This window comes from Medicago sativa, chromosome 3 (assembly GCF_051527215.1).
Source record: "Medicago sativa cultivar Bolivia chromosome 3, Bolivia_mono, whole genome shotgun sequence".
In the NCBI taxonomy this organism is placed as follows: domain Eukaryota; kingdom Viridiplantae; phylum Streptophyta; class Magnoliopsida; order Fabales; family Fabaceae; genus Medicago; species Medicago sativa.
Window position 1 is genome coordinate 81331509 of NC_140751.1, and position 24959 is coordinate 81356467.

General features: G+C 32.3%; 1 long non-coding RNA gene and 2 pseudogenes across 2 annotated transcripts; 2 read left to right on the plus strand and 1 right to left on the minus strand.

The window, feature by feature from the left end:
• Positions 1-186: 186 nt before the first annotated feature.
• Positions 187-3931, plus strand: LOC146940827 (uncharacterized). The gene is made up of 7 exons (XR_015032171.1): positions 187-483; positions 1431-1632; positions 1780-1846; positions 2048-2141; positions 2928-3048; positions 3260-3423; positions 3737-3931. It is a non-coding gene; the product is annotated as an uncharacterized LOC146940827 (long non-coding RNA).
• Positions 3932-6057: 2126 nt separating this feature from the next.
• LOC146940828 (F-box protein At5g49610-like) lies at positions 6058-8315 on the plus strand (annotated as a pseudogene).
• A 761-nt stretch (positions 8316-9076) lies between these two features.
• On the minus strand, positions 9077-11922 carry LOC146940829 (putative Peroxidase 48; annotated as a pseudogene). The gene is made up of 4 exons (XR_015033506.1): positions 11566-11922; positions 10906-11100; positions 10230-10395; positions 9077-10017 (listed from the first exon to the last, which is right to left on the minus strand). The product of XR_015033506.1 is annotated as a putative Peroxidase 48 (transcript).
• Positions 11923-24959: the final 13037 nt, after the last annotated feature.

Sequence of the window (24959 nt, forward strand, 5' to 3'; positions counted from 1 at the left end):
TCATAAGTAAATATCAAACACACACTACAAGAAATGTTGCATTTTGCTAGGGAACTATGCCAGGAGCAAGAACTCCTGGCAAATTTACCAGGAGCAATGCCAGGAGGCCCCTGGCAAATTGACTTTAGAAAAGGTGGGACCTGATTCTTATAAAACAGGGTTTCTTTTATCGCTTGTTCTCTCTCCAAGAACATAACCAAGTCCAAACACACACCACGCGTACCATCCTTCCTTCTTCCTTCACACAACCACACCACCGACCACCATTTTTGGTTCCATTTTGAGCGTCTTTTTCACCGATCAAACAAAGTGAGACCGTTTTCTTCATCCCCTCGACGAGGGCTTTCTATTGGTCCCTTCAGTTTCACCAAAGGAGGAGCTTTTTGCTGACCCATTTTTCTCCCGCCGCCGTGTAGTCATCCTTCGCCACTTCCGGATTTCTCCTTCAACTTCATCGTAGCTTCCTTCACTTTCGCAATCGAGGTATTAGTCTTTCAAATTCGAATCTCTTTCCTCTGATTCCTTTTTGTGTTCTTTCTTTCCAGATTATTTTTTTGTAAAATTGATTTTTGATATGGTTTTGTGGTTTAATTTTTACTATTATTGTTGATTAGATTCATTAGAGTTTTTAATTATTTATTTATTTTGGTGGTTTTTTGTTAGGGTTTGGATTGAGATCTGTTTGTTGGGGGTTTGAATTTTTTGAATTGGGTTTCAAGGTGTGATTTAAGATTGCGTAGAATATTGATTTTAACTACCTGTGTGTTAGTTTGCTAGCATGATAGTTTGTGATTTGGTAGCCTATTTAATAGCAGGTGGTTCTGTTCTTGTTTTGATTTTGGGGTATGAGCTTTAGTTTTGTATCTTTAGGAGGGATACTTATAAACCGATGCTGCTTTATTCTATCAAGCTTGCTAAAGTATCATTCCTGCTTATCCATCTATTACCTAGTGATGAATGAGGTGATAATCCACATCCACTTGATAGGAGGCAAAAGAACTTCTGATGAGCACTTGAATTTTAAACAAATCTAAACACCTATGCTTATGATTTGCTTGAATTTTACTGTCATCCTTTTATTTATTTTTTTCAATTTACTTGAAAAACCAATTTCATGGTATTATTAGTCTTTTTCTCTAGAAGTGCTTGCAAATCCAAATTATTTTAGGTGGTTGATGAAGAATGACAAAACACATTAATATTGGACTGATTTGGTTATGAATTAGTGTTTGTCATTCTTCATGAGCTGATATTGGAGTTTTTTTGTGTTGCCACTTGCTTCATTAATTGCCTAAACTTTTTACTTTAAAAATATTGTTTTAAGATTCCGTGTTTCATCTTTGATCTTGATGTGAATATCTTGAAATGTAAGTTTGCTAGGAGTTTTCTTTTGGGAAGGGTGACAGGTTAACAACTTTGATTTTGAAAAGGTTGCAGACTCATTAGGACAAGGAGCATATAATAAAGACACATGGGTGATGTGGTCCGAATATCAATGAAAGTGGAGAATATTAGGATGGAGGCAAGATCATTTCAAAGTATCAAAAGGTCCTGATGCGGGTGTTGCTTGTGCAGCTCTTAATATGTGTGAATTGGTGTTTTAAAGGCCTACTGCAGTATAGTATATTGAAGGTTGTGTATTGGTATCTATTTTTTGTTTCTTCTATACTGTTATATAGTTCATTTAATTGAAATTCAAATGATTGCTAAGTTCTCACCATGCATTTTTTGTATGTAGATCAAAGTATTTTATGTTGACCCGTTTTAATTTGCATGTAGATTGTTGATCCATGTCCTACATGTGTAGTGAAAACCAGTGTTCCACATTAAATTGATTAAAAACAAGGTGAGATTCACTATCCTAAAATTTTCTCTTTGTATTGTAGATACTTTTTGATGTTAATTTATTATATCTTGTATGATTAGTACTCTTGATTGCGAACAAATAGTAGTCATGGTACATGTTTAAAATATTACCACTCTTAGATTGTTTGCTTAAATGCTTATTGTATTCTAAATGCAATTTTTCCATGCTTCTTTACCGTAGATTTATAGAGGACTTGGTTAGCACCACACACTATGTCTCATGGTCTATATACACAATAAGATAAGTTTTGACATTTAAAGTTTTAAATGACCTGGTAACTGCTCCTTTCCTCTTCCTCTCTTATTGTTAATAATTTGTCATTATTGCTCTTTCTTTTGGATACTTTCTTATTATATCTATTTGGGCCATGGGTTGCTGATGGAATTTTCTAAATTCAATGTCTTTGAGATTAATGGACGGGTGACACTTTTTGACAATACAATTACATATACATGACTTTCATATGTTTGCTGATTTTGGGGAATGGAATTCATTTCTCAGACTTTGATATTAAGCTACATCATTAACTTTTTATCATTTTACTATTGTTTATGTTCCAAAAGCGAACATAACAATTTTAGAACTTTTGTTTATGCAAAGGACAACTCCCTTTCACTTTGTCGACACATATATGTTAAACATGCCAAAAGGGTAATTTTGTTAAACCTTGCTGCTTCCTTTTTTCCTTGAATCACTATGAGCGTTAATTCACTATTATTTGATACAAATTGGCTTGGTGTTACTGATATGAAATGGATTGATGGAAGGTTAAGTCTTGACCTTAATTGTATTTGTGGTTTGGGGAGGTTTGTTTGGGCTAGAGAGGCTTTCGTGAGCATGAGTTTATGTCATTGTTGATCTTGTCCGTCATTGGATTTCATTTGAAGTTTGAGCCTAATATGTAGTACCATCTATATCTAAACTATGTTTTCTTGGTTACTTATTTTCATGTTAGATTACTTTCTCTTCGTAACAATGAGCGAGCATTCTCATTTATTTAATCTGGATCATAAGGTTATGAATGTAGAAAATCATTTTTTTTGTTTGTTGATTTTGTTAGGCGAGTCAGCAAGATTTGGATGACACATTCCAACCTCCATTTTAGAGTTGTGTGATTGATGGGAACGTTGCTAGTGTCATGTGTTCCTACAATAAAGTTAATGGAAAACCAACTTCTGCAGGTAAATTGTCATGTATTTTGAATTTTAGTTAATCTTAATCTTAGTGTACTATGCTTTGTTGTTTATATTCAATGTAATCGCTCAATGAGTTAATTGAATTGAATCACTTTCCTTTTTAGTATGTTTGGTTTTCTTTTGACATTTTAAATTCTAACCTTGTTTTTATTTATAAATTGTCTTATACTTGCATTGTCTGTATGCTTTATTGCAGGCCTGATACAGTTTGGCTCTGTTGTAACATCATCAGACAACAGGTTGTGCAGCCTGCCATCTGCTGCGTTTAGCCAGGGTAAATGAGCAGTGTCAGGAGTGTTTGTGGCCTATGAGCTGCTGCGGCTAGAGTTGCTGTCCAGAATTCTGAGTTGTGTTAATTTGGTTAGTGATTCTTGTTTCTTGATGCTGGTGTATCACTGAACTTTTTTAATTTTCCGTTGTTTCTGCCATGATATAAACTTGACTAAAACATGTGAGAATTATATCGTGTTTACGCAATGAGATCTTAACTTTGATTGAAATGGAGTCATTTTGTTATTCCTATGTGTCATTTATCTAGGTATACATGTCATTGTGCAAAGTTTATAAGAAAGATTGAGATGTGCTTGCTGGCTTTCTATGTTGATTGTACCACTGATGGAATTCTCAACTGTGGTCTTACTCACGTGATTGTTATTCCCCTTATTATTTGTAGGAAGAAGTTATCTTGGTATGCATAGTTTGATTGACGTTGTTGATGGTCTATTTACTCAACTCAGGATCCTTGGACTTTGTCTTTCAATTGATGAATAATAAGACAATTTTGTGGTCTCAGGACAAAAATAAATGTTATATAGAATGATATATGTTGGATGTTATTTAGATGATATTTCAAATTATTTATGGAATACTGTATATGCTTGTTGAATATTCAAATTATTATGGAATATATACATTTTAAAATGTTTTATAAAATTATTTTAATTATTAAATTTTAATATTTTAATTATTAAATTTTAAATTTTAATTATTATGGAATTCTCAACTGTGGTCTTACTCACGTGATTGTTATTCCCCTTATTATTTGTAGGAAGAAGTTATCTTGGTATGCATAGTTTGATTGACGTTGTTGATGGTCTATTTACTCAACTCAGGATCCTTGGACTTTGTCTTTCAATTGATGAATAATAAGACAATTTTGTGGTCTCAGGACAAAAATAAATGTTATGTAGAATGATATATGTTGGATGTTATTTAGATGATATTTCAAATTATTTATGGAATACTGTATATGCTTGTTGAATATTCAAATTATTATGGAATATATACATTTTAAAATGTTTTATAAAATTATTTTAATTATTAAATTTTAATATTTTGATTTTTTAAACAATTAAAAAATGTTTTTTTTTTAAAAAATTTCGTACGCATTTTGCCAGGGGTTAACCCCTCACAAATCCCCTGGCAGCGTTTGATTTGATCTCTGGAAAGTGGGTCAGGACGCGTCAGAAAAGTTGCCAGGGGTTGTACCAGGGAATGGGCCCCACGAAATTTGCCAGGAGCTAAAGCCCTGGCAGGGTCATTTGCGATGAGCATATTTGCTGGGTATTCTGCTCCTGGCAAAACTCCTGGCAAACATCCATTTGCCAAGGATTTCTGCATTTTGCCAGGGCTTCTGCCCCTGGCAAAATGCAACATTTCTTGTAGTGACAAAGTGATTGTGATCAAGTTGTTAACGGGCAACATCAAAGGACGAATCATTCAAGGGAACAATTCACCACATATTTTACTCCAAGTTATCAGGGCCTCTTTTTCTCTGAGAACCAGAGGGTTAACACCTAAAATAAATAAATAAAAAAGTTTTTATAATTTGAATATTTTTGAAAATGTAGTTTGAGATAGACAATTTATAAAATATCTTTATGTGTAAAAGGTTTCCTTGATAGGTTTTAATTAAATTATCTTAAAAATATCCTTAAATATCACACTTCATTCAAATTGATATTGCCAAAAAATAAACCACTACAATAAGAAGAAAAAATTGGTAATATTGATTAATTGATCCCTACAAAAAGAATTCAAATGATACAAATAGTAACTAACATTTTATTTATGAAATTTGAATTACTAATATTTCGAGATTTTGAATTAACTATTTTAAACATCTGAAGAAAAAAAAAGTATTTTAAATTTTTGCATGTGATGTGTAAAATGAAGAAGTGATTTTTTACGACAAGCCAATTAACGCTCATCCAATTTATAAGATCGTGAGTTTAACTCGCGATGTCAGTATGTGGATCTCTATGATGGACAATCAGTAAGCCTTTGCATTAAAAATTAAGGAATGGTTGACAACTTTTTGAGTAATTGTATATATTTTTTTCGTAAACAGGATAATTGAATATTGTAGTAGATAAAATTTATACTATTAATCCTTTAAAAAAAATTATACTACTAATAAAGGGATACATGATTTGTTACCTAAATTACCCTCAAATTATTTTATTCTTAAATCCATTATGATTTGGTTGTTATAAATATTATGCCTTTATATCCTTGACAACTCAATTATAATTTAATTTTTTTTTGTGGTGTATGAGATTCGAATCCCGGACCTTGCATATATTATGCAATGTCCTTACCAACTGAGTCAAAATAATTTAAGAACTAAACTAAGATATATATATATATATTCCCCTAAAAAATAGATATTTTAGATTAAAATATATAAGTTAAATCAATACAATACAAATAGAAATGTGGATAGAAAGGTAAATAACTCATATTTAAAAAAGTTTTTAAGGGATTTAGATAAGAAATAACTCAAATTTAATAATTTTTTTAAAGGATTTGATTTGATTTTATAATGTTGATATTTTTGCTTTGCCTAATTAAGTGATTTAACCTATTTAAATAGAATGTAATTAACAAAATAAATAATTGTGCAAAAAACATAAATTACTCATAATTTTACTTTTATAAAAAAAATTCAAATCAGGCTTTACTTAATTTAGAAATTGGAAAACAGAAAAAAAATAAAAAAAATTGAATAAAAAACTAATAAGGTAAACTTTTCAACGAGTGATAAGTTTTACTCCCTCCGTTTCAAAATGAGTGTCGCTTTAGGCTTTGGCACACAGATTAAGAAATGGAATGAAATAATCATTGGATATGACACTTTTACTAAACTGCCCTTAGAAAAAGACAAAATTAAAGTTGCATTGAAAATTGTGTGAGAGAAAAGTTGGAGTATTTATTGAGGGTAAAGTTGGAAGAAAAAAATTAAAGTTGTATTGGAAATGTAAAGTGATATTCATTTTGAAACAAATTTTTTGGCTAAAGTGACACTCATTTTGAAACGGAGGGAGTAGTATATTTCTTCTAATAATTTTTATTTACTTTTTTCTATTTAAAGTTTTCTATGCTGCCTGTCACTCATCCATTGGGATTTGGTCAAACCTTATCATCACAGTTGGATTAAGAAGGGAAGGGTTTAAATGTGATTATTTATTATAATTTACTTGCTTGCCATGTTTGTTTGATTTTTTTTTTCTTTCTACTTTCTTTCTACAAAGTGTTCTTTTACTAGCTGCTTCATCATTAGTTTTAAGTTAATCTTTGTTCTTTCACGAGTAGTAATAGTAAAATCAAATCTACTTGCTTTCCAAGTTTATTATAATAAACTTGCTTTCCAAGTTTTCTACTTTGTTATCTACTAGCTTATGGCTCCGGTTTGAAACCTCTCTCTATATATATACTCGTGCATCTCAGAACAATCTAAAGCAACTCAGAAAAAACTAGTTCACGTTCACAGTTCCATCACCTCTTACAACTGTTATTTTGCTTTTTTTCTATTCCTCCTTTTTACAATCCCTCCACCATCTTCCACTAGGTGTTCATTTGCACTTTCTCTTTTCCTTCTTTGTTTTTCATCATTCTCAACATGGAAGATCTTACTTTTGAGATATTTTCTCGGCTACCGGCAAAAAGCATTTGCAAGCTCAAATCAACTTGCAAATCATCCTCCAAGTTTTCGGAAGAAACACTTTTCAAAACAAAGCAGGCACATAATATGTTTGGGAGGGATGACACATGCTTCTTCATTCTTCGACCCGATCAAATAAGTCAAAGTTACACTGAAATAGTTGCGTTACATTCTTTACCTCAAAACCGACAATCTTCTGGTGCCCCTAACAAAGCTTTGAGTTTCCTATCAAATTCAGTATGTGTCTTAGCTTCTAGTAATGGTCTAGTTGTTGGTCACACCATTAATGATCATGATTCGATTGAGTTTGTAGTATGCAGTCCAGTTACAAAGTCCTGGCCCTTCAATTCCCACCCCCGAGTCATTTCAAAGAGACCATAGTTTTGCTGGTATAAACCTCATGTTAGATTGCTCTTTAGATGACTACAAGGTGTTTCTTCTTGAAAACTCAGGTGTGTGGTCACCAACTTCTTATACATGTAGTGTTTATCATAGCAAAGAAGGTGTGTGGACAACAATGGAAAATAGTTTTTCACCTGGTGGTAGGAACATGGAATTTGACATGCCTGTATTTCACAAGGGATGCCTTCATTTTATCTCAGATTGCGCTTCTTATTTTGCAAAATCTAGTCCTTTTTATAAGCCATATATAATGTCTTATAATCTAGAGAATGGAATTTCAACTATGCTTAAGTTGCCAAGGGAAGCTATAAAAGGTTGTCATATTATGTGCACCATGGGCATATTCAACTGGGGTAAAAAGACAAGTTCCAATAGTTCTATTTGTTTGGTGAAATTAAGAAATTCTGTTTTCACTGTTTGGTTTTTAAAAGACTACGAGTCAGGTTCATGGGAAAAGATATTGAAGGTGAGGGTAAGTGTATTGGGATTGAATGAGACAAGAGGGTTTATGGTTATGTTATGAATGGTAATCTCTTAGTCTTTGCTACGGAAGAGAAACTTTACAGTTATGGTTTGGAGGGTGAAAGTTATATGATGGTCGAAGAAATATGTCGACACAATTATGCATTTAAACCCCGTTTTATCTCCTACTCTGATACACTTCGTTCTTGTGGGACTAATGCTCGAGCTATGCCTTGTTAGGAAGTGAAGTTGCTGCAAAATTGGAGGGAGTCCAAACCATTACTGTTGCAATTACATATGCTGCCATGTTTAATCCGTAGATTATTATTGAGAACTGTAGTATCTTATTTCATTAAATCTAATGCATAAGTAGTTTTTAATTTTGGATTTATTAAAGTTATTATCTTTGATACTATTTCTTTTGATAATATTTAATTCATCTGAATTTCTATTTAGTGTGTTTTATTTTACCCCTTGTGTCTTTTTAATTATCATCAATTTTCCTTGACTTATTTTGAAATAAATGCCAAGAGATTGCTCCTTATCCTAAAAAACACGCCACCAGTTTTTTCGACTCCAACTTTTATTTCTGCAACTTAAACCTAAAATTTAAAACAACTATGAATCAGCAACAAAGAATGGACATAATTAGTTCCTAATTTTTTTTTTTTTTTAGAGTTCACGTGAGCACCAGAAAAAAATGGTTTCCTTTAGTTTGTAATTGTACGTGAATCAAGTTCTTAAGCCTTTATGAGTTTTAGTTGGTGTCTATAAATTTAGTGATGTCATTAGTCTGATTGATGAATAGGAAGATTGAACCTTAAGTGTTACTGTTTTAGCTGGTGTCTATAAATTTAGCGATGACTATAAATTTAGTTGGTGTCTTTGTTACTGTGTTGTGATTTATTTGCAGATATTGAAATGATTAGTACTTTAAAGTATTATAGTATGATGAATTGGAGGTATCCTATGTGATGTGTTCATATTTCATAATGTTATGCTCCTAGTGTTTATGGAAGTGCTTGCCAATCGAAATTTTGAGCTGAATTTAACCTTTAAGTTTTTAATCTATTTTATTTTGTTGGACAATATTACACTCAACCAAGCTCACCTCTAATTACTGCAATACCAACAAGATAAGATGAAATTGTGCTATGATATGCTTGTAAGTTTAACATCACTTAAATATATGGTAATGTAGTAAAGTTAGTGCACAATGAGAACCAAAAGTGCCTCATAAATTTGCCTATTGCCTAACACTTAAAAAAATTCTTAAACTAAGACAGACATAGTCTGAAAGTGTTTGTTGTTAGGAGATATCTAAGGGATTTGATTTTACTATTACTACTCGTGAAAGAACAAAGATTAACTTAAAACTAATGATGAAGCAGCTAGTGAAAGAACACTTTGTAGCTGTGCTGAGGAACCTTCCGACACATAGCCAAACTCAGATCAAAGTACAGAGGGAGTGGGACCAAGGCAAAAAAGGACACAGGCAGACATGTTGCAGCATGGGATAAACTGCAAATCTCAGCTGGGCTTCAACAATAAAAAATCTATAAATTCTGTAACAGTTGTCACTTTACATGGCCAAAACTACCCTCAAATTTGCTAAACAAGAATGAAATATATGAACCAGCTCACTTAAGAGCTTACGAGACGCGAGCAATTCAGACGAACCTGACCTTGATTTCCAGTCAAAACATCAAGGTTAGACAATTTCAACATAACCCTTGCAAAATCCATCCGAAAGGTTGATCCGTCATCTGAAGCATAAGCAGAAACCAATCTGGCAGTCTTCTCTTGAGCCATCAGCTGTTGATCAGCAAACAATAACCCTCTTCCTCTCAACAAACTCTGATAGTAGTGAGTGTCAAAAGATGCTCCAGATGGCACTGCAGATGACAATGCTTGCATGTATGACATCCCTTTGTTATTAGAGTGATGAACATTCATTGGCTTTGAAGCTGTAAACGTCGAAAACGTGCCGTTGCTGCTGATATTGTTCTTACTGTTGTCAGGACAGTTTAGCCTCATCTGACTGAGAAAATCGAGAGGTATACTCGGATCTGGTTGCCCTGTTCCTTGAAAGTCGTACAGCCTTTGCTGAATGAAATCGCAACCGATTTTTCCAATGTTGTGTCCTCCTGTAGATTATCAAGAAACCAACAGATCTCATTAGCCTTGTTCAAGCTTTTAAAAATATGTGAGATCACAATCTCAGCTACGGCATCAGGGTTTTTGATGTCTTTGTGACCACAGTTGAGGCTGCATCAGGCTCAACAGTTCGCAATGCAACCACAAATAATACCTTATCATATTATTATATTCATAAATGCATAATTGTAAAGTAATTTACCAAGGAGGCTGACTGTTTCCTGTGCGTTGAATCCTCTAAGATTGAAGAGGTGCAGTGTGCGCGTCATGTTATCGTCAGGCCTTGGAATCTGATCAGTTGCCTCCTGGAAAAACGATTGCAGGCTATCTCATCTGCTTGTTAAAACTGGATAGAAAGGCCCACCACCCTGCGATGGCCATGTTCATAAATAAATCATGGGTGCAAAAAATATTAACTTACTAACACATTGCTACCCATAAATCAGGATATCCATGCAAGAATTACGGGCATCATGTATCAAAGGATAATAGACGGTTGATTGAAACAAAATGAGGCAGAAATTAGACAAGTAACAGCTTCAACATTTTAAGAAATTGTGAAAATTCAAAACAATGTTTTCATTGTTTCTAAAAAGGAATTCTCCCTAACTAGCCTTCTATTTTTTTTTTCTCTATCACAATTAATCACTACACAAGTTTTCCATCTCAATGTTAGCAATTTAAAACGAATACAAAGTATAAAAAATGAAAACTGAAAACGTTTTTTAGTAAACATGCCCTTAATCTGCAGGCTAGAAATTCCCAGCATAAACCATATCAAAGTAGTCATAAAATAGCATTTAAAGTGAAAACGCATCAGAATTAAGAGCTTTCAACAGAAGATATATGTTATAAACTTATAGGTGTTAGGAACAAACCAAAAGAACGGAATCTCTTGTGGCAAGAGCAAGTATGTCAGCACAAGACACAACACCGGGACATGCTTGTTCCACCTCCTCCTTAATCAAGTCAACTTTGCCAAAACCTTTCAATGTTTGATTTGGAATAGCCTGCTTCTCATAGGAACCGTTTCTATCACCATTGTCCTCCAATAGCAAGGAAGCATCACAGCCCTGATTTTGCAACACCACAGGTTGTTAGAAAAGCAAATCAAAACCATTATGAAAGCAAGAAGATGATTCAGTAAACATAGATAGCATGTATAAGAGTTTCACTTATTTTTCTTCAATTATAGTAAAGTAAAGTAAAGCAAACCATTATGAAACAAAGATCTATGCAGTAAATCAAGAGCCTGTAAAATTTAGGATATCAATTATAGTAAAATAAGAAACACAATTTAGGATATCAATTATTCACTATTTCATAGAGCCTGTAAAATTTAAGAAATAGCAGAAAATTCTTAACAAAAATCAAGATACTAAATTTATGATCTTGGATGCAAAATGCACAAAAATAAAAACACCTCATTTCCACCACATAACTGAAGAACAGTAAAGTCTCCATTTTCACAGAAAATAAAGAATTAAAGAACAATGAAAAAAGATTAACTATATTTGGATTCAGTTAATAAAATTTACCTGGATGAAGCAATCATGAAAGAAGAGACGAAGAAGAGAAGGTGCAAGGTCTCTATGATCAAAGTAGATATCGGTAACAGCGGAACGAACAATATCTTCAGCTTGAGGGCAAGAATCCCTATAGAAATTATATTGAAGATTGGAACCATCTCTGATTCATTGATTGAAATCAAATGGAAAAGTATTGGCTAACATGACTAAACCAAAAGAAATATGAGAGAAAAAAGATGAAGTTGTTTGTGTTATGGTGTTTTCTGGTTCTGGTTCTCCTCGTGAGTTTCTGAGAGAGAGAAGAATGGGAAGGACTAGAATGAATGCAACTATGATCCATGGGTTGAAGATGTAGAATCTCCTCATTTTCTTGATGATGAAGAAGAAGAGAAAAGAAGCGGGAAAGAGAAGACTTGTTTAGGAAGTTATTGGGTTGGTTGGAATTGTAACTGAATGGTTAGTTAGCATATTGATACTCTTTTAATATAGGAAAGGAACTAGGAATGAACTCACTAGGGTATCCTTGTATTTAGTAATCATGAGATAACTAATGCTTCTTCTAGCACCTTTGTTCTCATTATTAAAATTTAAACCCGCAATCCTTCACTTATGGACTCGGTCAATCAAAATAATGGATTGATGGGTTACTAATTAAGTTACTACTGTGAGTTGTCAAATATGTTTCGTCGATAGTATCCAAAAGTTTTTAATTTTTTTTTTTTTGGCAAAATCACTTCAGGGATCCTTTATCTTACTTATTTGTAACATTTGAATTCTTTATTCTTTTATAGAAGGTCCTTTATCCTTGTTTTCACTAATTATGAGATTAATCTTCTCAAGGGTAATTCATCTTCTAGCACCTTTGTTTTCATCATTAAAATTCAAATATGCAATTCTTCACTTATGGACTCAATCAATCAAAATAATGGATTGACGGGTTAAGGAATTACTATTATGAGTTGTTAAATCTGTTAGTACACAAGTTTCTTAAACAATGTTTTTAAAGCATTTGTTAGTTTGACATAAACTATATTTATACTAATGGGTGAAACGAGTGCAAGAACTAGATAATTAAATAATGAATCAAACGATTATAAAGATGATTTTGGAAAATTAATACACATTTTTAAAAGGGTTAATTATGTTTTTGGTCCCTACAAAATTGCAACCTTGTAAGTTTAGTCCTTACTTAATTTTAATAGCATTTTTAATCCCTACAAAATAAAATTTACTTATAATTCTAGTCCCTGCTAAAATAAATTTTGTTTAATTATCCTTAAATTCTTAAATTTTTTAACGATTCTTTTTATACAAGTTTAGAACACTATGAACGGTTCATTTACTAAAATCTATAATTTTTTAACATGAAATAAATTAAATATGAATTTTTTAAAACGACAAAAGTTTAAGATATAAGTAACAAAAATATGGACGTAGAAATCAAATTTTTGCGATATTTTTTCCGGAGGACCTTTTAATAACGTTCTTAACACGCATGTAAAAAATTGTTGAAAAACTTAAGAGTTTAAGCATAAATTAAACAAATTTGGATTGAGTAAGGACTAATATTGAGTACAGAAATTTTTTGTAGGGATTAAAAATGCTATTAAAATTAAGTAAGGACTAAACTTACAAGGTCGTCATTTTGTAGGGACCAAAAACATAATTAACCCTTTTTAAAAATGTATTATTTTATTTACTAATATAGCCATCTTTTTTTAATATGGATGAATTTGATAAAGAAGTCTTATATTTTTTTTTATTATAGAGAAGTCTTGTATTAAGAGATGGATATAACATATAATTCCTTAAAAAAAAGATATAACATATAATAAACAATTGCTTTATTTTTCCTCATCATTGATTTTGGAGGATCCATGTTGTGACGGTGTGAGTAGAAAAAAAAAATGGTTGAAGTGAGTTAAACAAGTTATCGTATTTTTTTTTGGTTACAAACAAGTTATCGTATCATCAAATTAAATGTTTATTTATTTATAAAATTAAATGTTTCAAATATAAAAAAAAAAAATAATCATTGGAAATATGAGTTTCATAAAAGTTTCTTAATTTTCTATTAAAGTAAAGTAAACCATTATGAAACAAAGATCTATGCAGTAAATATTGATGTTATCAATACATTATGTTTATCATCTGAAGCTGAAGCTCACCAAGAGTCGTCTTATCGTTTATTTGTTATGCGCACCTTTCACAATTTTATACTTGAGCTAAGAAATCCTAGAAGGTGTGATATTCACATGCATGTTCTCTTGAGAGAAACGTTCTTTTGATATTTTTTTTCCAGTAGGTTTACGGATAATAAAATGCTCGAGACATTGTGCATGGAAGAGGTTGGAAATGGCGATGCCTCTAAACATTTCTTTGTATTCTACTTTTTTGCTCCTTTGAGTGGAAAACAATGTTTGACTTTGATACAACTCGGTTTTGTGAGCAACACATTTAGATTCAATATTTGAATGAGGCCAAAACTGTCAAATTTTAAAGAGCATTGTTATATATGGTGACATCAACACGAACGCCTATTTGCATTGCATGTATTCACTGTTTCTAGGGAACGTATTTATCTTCTTTTTTTTTTTTTTTATCAAAATTAGAATATGGGTTGGTCACCATATGTTGTTACGCAGTTTCCCCTCAACCTTATAAACCATCTAGTCATTATTATAAGCAAAAAAACAAATATTTTAGATTATTCGATAAATGATGTATGTGGTCTATAATAAAGATCATACACATCATTTAATGAATCGATCTAAAATGTTAATGTTTGCTTATAATAGTGACCGAGTGATGTACTTAAGATTTCTGTCAATGTTTTTGGCTCTCTTCTTTGAGGATTTTATTGTCTCTTTCATTGCAAGAAAAATCATGTTCTGCCTCATTTTTGACTGAGTTGTATATCTTTTGTACTTTACAATGATTGTATCTCCATTTGCAGCACCATTAATATTGCTCATTTAGAAGTAAACTTTTTTTTTTTGACGATATAGAAGTAAACTTCTATGCATACAAGAGGGTCGTGCGAAACTACGAATCGATTGTGAACATATCAATCAAAGTAACGATTACCGCTTTCCTCGGTGGCCAACTGAGTCAAACACGGAGGCTGGCGTGTTCGAACTCAACACAAAAAAATGGAATTTGGTGGCGGATCGCTGTCTCCGGCAGCGGCGATCGAATTTTGGCGACGAAACAATTTCCAGGGTAGCAGGTTTTGAGATGAGAGAGATGAGAAAGCCAACCTTCCGTCCTAGTCGTTTTCTACGGCCGACGAAAGAAGAAAAATTATAGACGTTTTTTATTTGTATTTCTTTTGCCATCTGATTCGCGAGTTTTCACGAAATATGTTCCGCTACATAAAGCATTTTCCAATTTTAAAATAGGGAAATGAATTTTGTTAAATGATGAAAATAGTGAAGTTAAAACTACAATTAAGCTTATTCTTAATTTCAAGTTTACTATTTAATATTAATTTACTTTTTAATTATAGAAATATTGCCTTACTTTGAAAACTTCATTGTTAAATTATATTTTATGAATGTAATTTTAAAGTTCAAATTAGTAATTATCATAAAGAAACTAGATAATATTATATTGTATTTTGATGAAACAAATATTATATGTAAGTATGGCAACAAAATTCATACTCATTGGTATCCATCCGAACCAAATCCAATTTAACGGGTTTTCTCCGCTTTGACTGGGTTTGAGTATGTGTTTTGGTTTTACTCGATTTTAATACATGGGTACGGGACGGGTAACGGAGATATAGGTACCACTCCGAACCCATACTCAAACCCGTCCCGAATATAGAAAATCATTTTATTACCCTTTTTATATAAATAGAAATCCAAACCCTAAATCATTTTGCTCACACAGTCAGAGTCTCAGACTTTCAGATGACACTCACTTATCATAGTTTTCTCATTTCTCCTTCCATGTCTCACACTCTCAGTCTCTCTCTTCTCCTTCACCATAGTTATTGATTGTCATCATCTCTTTATTGGATAATGTATTACAACATCGCGCTCGGGGCTGCAAAATACTTTTATAAAAAAAAAATCCATTGCGGGGGTGTGGATGAGGCAGGAATACCCGAACCCGTCGGGGACGGGGATGAGATTCGATTTCTCATCCCTACTAGGTATGGGTAGGGTAACAGGTAAGTATTTGGGAGCATGGTTTGGGGACAAGAAAGGTAAAACTCGTCTCCACCCCGCGCCCATTGTCATGCCTGATTATATTTAATTTTAAGAGTGAAGCTAATCAGTGTCTCTGTCACACTTATTAAAATAACAAAAAGAAAAGTATATTTTATATTAAAAAGAGTATATTTTTAAACTATTAAGATATTGACTACACAAGTTTCAAAACAGTTTTACTACTTGATTCCTTAATAAGTGCTCTTGAGACACTTGTTAGCATTTTTCTATTTTTAAATTTTACAGATAAAATTGCTAACTTTAAAGCAGTTGCAAGTGAGAAATACATACAAAAATAAGAAACTAATGATTTTTAGTTGGATCTAAAAACTAATTAAAAACTACTTTTCATTAAACAATATATTAATTAAGATAAATCAAAAGGAATTCAAATATAATTTTTATGAATTATTTTAAAGAAAATGCTAACATGTGTCGTTAAAACATTGTTTAAGCTTCTAAAACTAATAATTTTAACAATGAAAATTGTCTAGTTATGAATTTTATTTGCGTTTGACTTGTATTTTAAAGTCAAAATTCCTTTTTTTAAATTCCTTAAACAATGCACTTAGACCACTTGTTAGCAAAATCTTTATTTTAATTTTAAAACTAGTTACAAACCCGTGCTTCGCACGGGTTCAATAACGTATTCGATAAAAAAAAATCTTCGAAAGAAGAGATGTTAAAACGATGAAACATTCTGATTCATCATAAAATATGTATGGGCTGATTAAGAGAGCATATAATCAGTTTATGAGATTAGGAATTGACATAATATTTATGATGAAAACAATTGGAACCAATAAAGGAACCAATGATGTGTGAATTTACATATTATCCAAAATTATAAAAAAGAGTGTTGTTGTTATAGAGTTACCAAAAAATGATTGATACCCATATTTACATCAAATGAAATCAAGCAAAGAACTAGCATCGGTGAGCGAATATAATCTAGTCTAGGATTAGAGTTAAGGTGATCTGTTGTAAGTGCGGATCATTGATAGATAATTAGCAAGTGTACTAATTTATATCGAAGTAATACTTTAATTCGTATCCACAGGGACTGTTCTAATCTCTACTTGGTAATTTCATTAATATTCAAGATGTATGTAAATAAGGTGGTTGCCTTAGGCAAATTGGTTTTGGTTGCAATGATAAATAAATAACTGAAAAATAAAATTGGTTTTGAAATAATTTTAGAGAAATGACTAGGTCATTGGATTCATCTATACATCACTCATTAGTAACATGTTTCTTAAGCCTACGAATGTCACAAAGTCAACGACGAATTAACAAATTAACTTAGGTCAATCCCTTGATCCTAAGTCCTCTCATCTAATCCTAATTCCCTAATTCCTTAGGTGAACCTATAATCATCAAAGGCTATTGAGTCCGTTAATTCAATTATCACTATCTAACAACGCTCCATCCCTAGATTGTCCGTTAGATAGAACAGCATAAATATTTCCGAGATACACGCTAGTGTCAGTAGTCATATATTCTCTTAGAACAATTATATTGGGTCAGAATCATAAAAGCATTAAGAACAAAATATACTGAATAAACTAGATTGACATTCATACACGTAAGAGTTTCAGGTTACATAACATGAGGTAGTACAGAATCATTTCATGACCTAATCAACAGAGAATTTAGCTAAACATAATTAAAGAAATAAACAACATAGTAAAGAAAATAAACCGTTGTTCACGATATCTTTTCAATCGGTGCTGTTGTTTTCCTTTCTCATGTGTTTTGCCCCTCTCTCGAGTTGCGTTCTCCCTTCCAAAACGTCAATGTGCCGAAACCTGAATGATGTGCAAGCCCCTTCTGCCAAAACGTGAATCGGCTTCCGGCTGTGGGCAGCTAGCTCCTCTCCTTATGTGTGTGCGCTTCTTTACATAGGTTCATATAACCTAGTTGCCTTTCCAATTCATATTCTGACAGCATGATGCGTTTTCTTTTCTCTTGGTCAACATAATCAATTTTAGTCAAAGCCCAATTGGTTTTTAATTTCTTCTACTAACACATGCTAAATTGTGCCTTTTTGCAACACACCAAAGACAAGTGACACATTGATTTGTTCTCATTCTCTTTAAGCTTAAAAACAGAATTATAACAATAAAACACTATTTGACTCAATAAATCATAAACTATAATAATTTATTCAAAATGATTCTAAATTAAATACTAAACAAATAAAATAGACTAAAAACTTAACTAAAAAGACTCTGAAAATATGGAATGACGGACTGTCATCAATCATGAACACCAAATCTTTATTTGGAAACGACTTGAACGTGCATATTTTTAGGTGGCTTCTCTAGATCAAAAATTAACTTATCACCTACCTGAACCATTGGCCGCTTAAGTATTTTTTGTAACTTGCTCTCTTTGCCGTTATCAAACGACACTTATACCTTTTTTGAGCTTGTTTGTCGATGAGTGTGATTGTTTTCTGTGTTCCTTTTAGAAATGTCATTGATATCTCATTTGAGAAGTGCTATGTAGAAAACAAATTGCAGTGTTAATTAGAAGTTATATATATGTACATTTCTAAAACATTTACCAAAGCATTATAAAGATTTACTGTAGGAAAAGAGCATGTTTTATTTTGTTCAAGAGATTAGGAAAACAACATTACAATTAACATGATACTAATTGGAACCAATGAAGGAACCAACAATGTGAACATTAACGTTACATAATAGTTAGGTTTATAAAAAAGATTGCAAGTTTCATAAACTAACCAAAAAATGGATTTTTGCCAATATTTACATCAGACAAAATGAAAAGAACAAATGACATCTCAAAGTCAAGATAGTTTACGACTACAGTCCAAAGTGATACGTCAAAATAGTAGAAGTTCAAATAGTTCAACAACAAAGATCTACTTTGGAACAACTCGAATTTGCAAGTTCTTCTGTGACTTTTCGAGATCAAAGATGAGCTTACCACCTTCTTCCATCACTCGTTATCTGCAGAAATTGAACCACTGCCCACCCAAGTAATTTTCATAGCTTGCTCTATCAGCGGTAATGAGGTGACAGTTATATTGTCTGTGTCTGGTCATCAATGAGAGTGATTGTTTTGCGCTTTCCTTTCAAAATTGTTCTTGACACCTCGTTTGGGAAATGCTAAACATGAAAATAACTGCAACGTTTGGGAAATGCTAAACATGAAAATAACTGCAATATTAGTCTAATGCATATTTACATGGATAAGATGTATGCGAATATAGTTACATATAATTTATAAAATAAAGGTAGCATAATAGATTTTAAGCTAAAGAAAATGTAGCATGACTTCTAATTTATCTTCCTATTATCTTCCTATAAAGTCTAGATAAATGCATGCATGTACATTATATGTACCCCGTTGACCAATTAACATTGTTGAAACAAATGGAAATTAAGCATCACTTCCGCATGTGCGTATATAGATAACACCATTTGACATTGATGTCTTCGAACATTTGGTGCAACTCTCATAATACAATCCAAACTGGTTAGGATTGAATTTAGTTGTTTTCCAAATAGTGATGCAGTATGTTTCCTAACACAAATTATGCACATGAAATAAAGAATAATGTAATATGTATTTTAAATTTGTGCGTAAAAAAACTCAAAGCATGTTTGTGCGTAAAAAAAGCAGACATTGACTAAGTTTATAAATTCAGCAATTGGCCTAACCTGAGACAGTTTGGAAAAATCGTTGTACGAAGTACGTTGAGAAGAAGTCGAACTCTAACTTAAGTTCTAACTGAAGCTTTGACTCTGAGCTTGAGAAGTGTTAAGGTCACGACAACAATTCAAGAAACATGATCAAAAAACAATCAAATCGGATTGTGAAATAATAAGTTACTCTAACACTGTATTGTGAAAACATAATGCAAACTTACTAAGTCTTAAACTTCTCAACAACCGGATGATGTAGGTTGATGATGAGTAGCCTCGAACCTGACCAATTGTTACATATATTTGGGTTGCCATTGACTACAAAATGGAAGCAAAGAACTCAAGGTAAATAGATGGTAAATGATAAAGCTACGGAGTATTTTTCCCATAGTGTTACATCAACTATATTCCCATTACATAAGGAAAGACATCTTTCGGGTCATTAACAAACTTATACAAAATCCTATCATCTGATGCTGACAAAATAGAAAATAATATCTTTTCTATTTAGCAATGTTTCGTTTTTTTGAATAAGAAAAAATATGCATAGTTTGTTACGATATAAAAGTGCATTATATATATATATATATATATATATATATATATATATATATATAAAAGATAAGTATAATTTTTTTAGGCATCTATACCTTTTATGTATATATATAAGATAAGCATAATTTTTTTAGGCATGTATACCTTTTTTGAAGAAAAGACATCTAAAATTTTACTTTTAATTAAAATCAAAATTTTATAAAAATTATACGCATTAGCGTAACAAAAAAACATACACACATAAAGTATTACTCTAAACGCTAATATGTGTGTGTCTGTATATTTGCGAGGTTGAAGAAAGAAAATAAAAATATTTTGTATCATTAAAGGATAGCGTGAATAAAACACAGCAAGATGTAGAGGTGGTCGGCGGTGGTGTGATGGGTGGCTTTATGTCCTCCGCACCACCCTTCTCCTCGTTGGGCTTCTGTTTTCCAGATCGGCGATGGCTAACTGGTTTTGACGGCGAAGCTCAGTCATGGCTGCTCCGATGCCGGCAGCTGCAGATTTAACGATTAATCCTCCTTCTCGCAACTTCCGGATCGTTCGTGTCGTATGGATCGTTGCGGTTTGTGGTTGTGTCGGTGGATGTGGTTTTGCCGGTGGCTGGGTTGCTTTTCAGATCCAGTTTCTCTGTTTTGCTTGTTATGGTGGAAGAATCCCTCCGAGGTATTTGCGTGTTTTGTTTTTTGCGGGATCGCCGTTTGTGTTTCAGTTTTGGTGGTCTCGGTTTGGGTCGGTTGTTCCGGTTGAGTCGTTGGTGGTGTTTATGGGTGGCTGCCTTTCGTCGTCGTCTTCGTGTTGTTTGCTGTTTGGGCCTTCGTGAATATGGTATGTGTTTTCTTAGCTCTTGTTCAGCAGAGGCTGGGGTGGTTGCAGATCTGGACTCTTTTTGCAGTGGTAGTTTCAAAAACCCGAAAGGGTCTGTTCGTTTAACCCGGAAGGGTCCGGTTCGATTAACCCGTAAGGGTCTGGTTACTGACGTATTGAACTCATCCCTCGATCTGAGTTTTTACGCGTTGTTTGTTCGAAAGAGCATTTATGCCTGATGTTGATTCAGGGGGTTGTTGGCACTTGGTTTGGTTCCGTGTTGACGGCCAATCCATTCGCCTATTCCAAAACTCTAACTGTTCTATGCAGATGTCCACTTTTCACGCTTTTTTTGTAATCTGGTTTCGCGCCCCTGCGCGGGTTCGCTGGGTTGCGTCAGTGATTAGTGTATTTTTTGTTAGGATAGATTAGAGTTGTACCACTTGGACATATTTATCACGATGTATCCCCGTTTGGGTTAATCCTGGGTCAGGTCCAATCCAATGCCCTCCCAGTCTTTGTATCTGTTTGTTTTTATTTATTATATTCTCTTTTTGGCTTAAAAAAAAAGATAGCGTGAATAAAAATATTTGTGAGGTTGTTATGATTAAACGATATTTAAATTAAATATATAAGTGATAAAAAGATAATAAAATTTCTTTGAAAAAAAGGTAATAAAATTAAATGGAACATCCTTAAAAAATTTAAATGGAACGGCTAAAAAAAATTAAATGGAAGAAAAAAAACATATTGAAATGTAATATTAGAAAATAAAAGAAAAGGTTCCCAACGTGAATGAGAGATGCTTGTGAAATAAATTATCGAGAAATAATTTTTTGAAGTAGCATTCAACAATTTTTGGCCAAAGCTCATTCCATTCAATTTTATGCATTAAAAAAAGTATCTTTTTTTAGTAAGTACTTAATTGATATTTTACTTGACCTAACTTCTCCTTAAAAATGTAGAGAAGTTGAAAAAAACCGGGTCAAACGGTATTTTAATCTCCCACAACGGCAGTTTAGAAGCAACTGAATTTGGGAGGAAAAAAATTAGAAAATAGTTAAAAATAAAAAAATTGGAAAATAGTCAAAAGTTTTTAAAAATATGAAAATTGGAAAATAGTTAAAAAAATTGATGAGGTAGCACTCAACCAAGCAATACTAAAAAAAATTATATGCATTAGAGTAACAAAAAAACAGACAGACGGACGTAAAATATTACTTTAAACGTTAATGTGTGTGTGTATATATTCGCGAGGTTGAAGAAAAGAAATAAAAATATTTGGTATTATTAAATGACAGCGTGAATAAAAATATTTGTGAGGTTGTGATGATTAAACAATATTGAAATTAAATATATAAGTGATAAAAAGATAACAAAATTCTTTTGAAAAAAAGATAATAAAATTAAATGGAACGGTTCAAAAAAATAAAATAAAATAAAGTTAAATGAAAAGAAAACATATTGAAATATAATAATAAAAAATAAAAGAAAAGGTTCCCAACGTGAGTTGAAAAGAGGTGTTTGTGAAATATATTGTCGAGAAGTAATATTTTAAAGTAGCATTCAACAACTTTTGGCCAAAGCTCGTTCCATTCAATTTTATGCATTAAAAAAGTTCCCGTTCTTGTAAGTACTTAATTGATATTGTGTTTGACCTAACTTCTCCTTAAAAATGTAGAGAAGTAAAAAAAAATCCGGTCAAACGGTATCTTAATCTCCCACAACGGCAGTGTAGAGGCAACTGAATTTGGGAGAAAAAAATTGGAAAATAGTTAAAAATAAAAAAATTGGAAAATAGTTAAAAGTTTTTAAAAATATAAAAATTGGAAAATAGTTAAAAAAAATTGGTGAGATAGCACTCAACCAAGCAACACTAAAAAAAATTATATGCATCAGCGTAACAAAAACATAGACAGACAGACATAAAATATTACTCTAAACGTTAATGTGTGTGTGTAAATATTTGCGAGGTTGATGAAAAGAAATAAAAGTATTTGGTATCATTAAATGACAGTGTGAATAAAAATATTTGTGAGGTTGTGATGATTAAACAATATTGAAATTAAAATAATTGATAGTGTGTTTGACCTAACTTCTCCTTAAAAATGTAGAGAAGTTGGAAAAAAGCCGGGTCAAACGATACCTTAATCTCCCACAACGGCAATGTAGAAGCAACTGAATTTGGGTGAAAAATTGAAAAATAGTTAAAAAATAAAAATTGGAAAATAGTTAAAAGTTATTAAAAATATAAAATTATAAAAGTTATTAAAAATATAAAAATTATAAAAAAATTAAAAAAAATTGTGAGGGGCAAAATGGGAAATGCACCCTAAAAATGATGAGGTGGCACTAACCACACCCCCATCAATAGGAAATTACAAAAATGCCCCTCTTAGGGGCAAAATGGTAAAATCATAGGGATTTATATTTTATATATAGTAAGTAGATACGATGTCAAGAAAGGCTAACACGTACTCAATTCATGCACTCATAAACATGATGTAATTGTTTCTTTTTGATAAGTTAACATTTTTACTTTAAGAAAACCTAACATCACGATTAATTTTTAATTTTAAGCTTCTGTCATGGTTGGCCAAAAAATTCAAAAAACTTATCGATATTTATCAATCAAAATATGCTAGTAGTTTTCATAAATATAATTAATTTTGATATACCATTAGTATAAGAATACTTTCACTGTCAGTTTGATCCAAGACGAAAAATATTTGACTTTCTCGAAACTCTATTGTGGTTCACAACTAACTAGGAAAGAAAAGTAGACACTCTCTTTAACGGCTTGTTTGGAACAAGAGAAACAAGCAAGAGAGAGAAAGAGGCGAGAGAAATAAGGGAGAGAGAGACCATTTCTCTCGTTTGGCACAGCAGAGAAATTGTGAAGAGAGACCAAAATTGTGTGGGTCCCACGCATTTTGCAGTTCTCTCCAAAATGAGAAGAAATGAGCTAGACAATGCATGTTTCCACATTTGCCCTTGAAATTGACTGTGAGTCAACACAACATATATAGATTTCAGGTTGAATACAAAAATCCAGAGATTTCACAAGTCACAAGCAATTAAGGTAGAACATAATAATGTTGACGATAGAAATTAGTAATTTCTGAAATTTTGTTGGGGTGAAACTTGCGGGTATGAATCAATTTGTTCTTGGATGGATGAAATGCAAGGTTTTTTTGGAAATAAAATTCATTTTTTTGGTATGGAGTGATATGCAGGGTGACGAGATATGAGGAATTGAGAAGGAAAAGGTACATGGGTGATGGGTGGGACGGTGATTGATGATAATGGATGAAGGCAGGATTAGTTTTTATATAATGAGAAAATAGAAAGGTTATTTTTTGGTATAAAAAAACAACGTTTTTTATATTAATTAAAATAAATTCAGTATATGAACAAGGAGTCCAGATCCTCTCCATTTGAAGAATAAATGGCAATCACAATTTCCATCATAACAAGCTGACATGTGGCAAAAAAACATATCAACGGCTCAGATTAAATTTTTAAATTATTAACAAAATTAAGAGACCGAAACGGTTCAGTTTTCTTTTTCACCATTGTCCCTCACAAAACTGCCGTCGACCGCCGTCGCCGCTGGGCACTGCTCCATCGTCAGTTGTCATCAGTTTCTGCATGTTCCCAACTGCGCCGCTTTCCACCCTTTACTCCGTCATTCCGCCGCTTTCGGGTCCTCACTTCGTCACTCCATTTTGTTTGCGTCGTATTTCAGTCGGAGTCCCTATTTTCTCAGATTTTCACTCTCTACACATCTTGTTCCTCTTTTCCTCTTTTAATTACTCTGTTTCTCTGGCGTTTTTTTTTTTTTAATTTGTCCCTCTTTTGATACTCTAAGAAACAAATAATATTGACCATAGTTTATATGAAAATCTGAGATCTAGAAAAATCCTATGAAAAAGGGAAGCTTTTTTATCCACAATAAAATATAAAAAAGGTTCCACCCATGACTGAGTTGTGGCCTCCATTAGTGAGTGTGGAGCATCGTGAAAGAGAAGGGAACAGTGGATTCCAACAATTTTTCTGTTTTTAATATTTTAAATGAATTTATTTAAGTTGAATAAATCTGAGCCATTGATATGCTTTTTTCCACGTGTCAGCTTGTTAT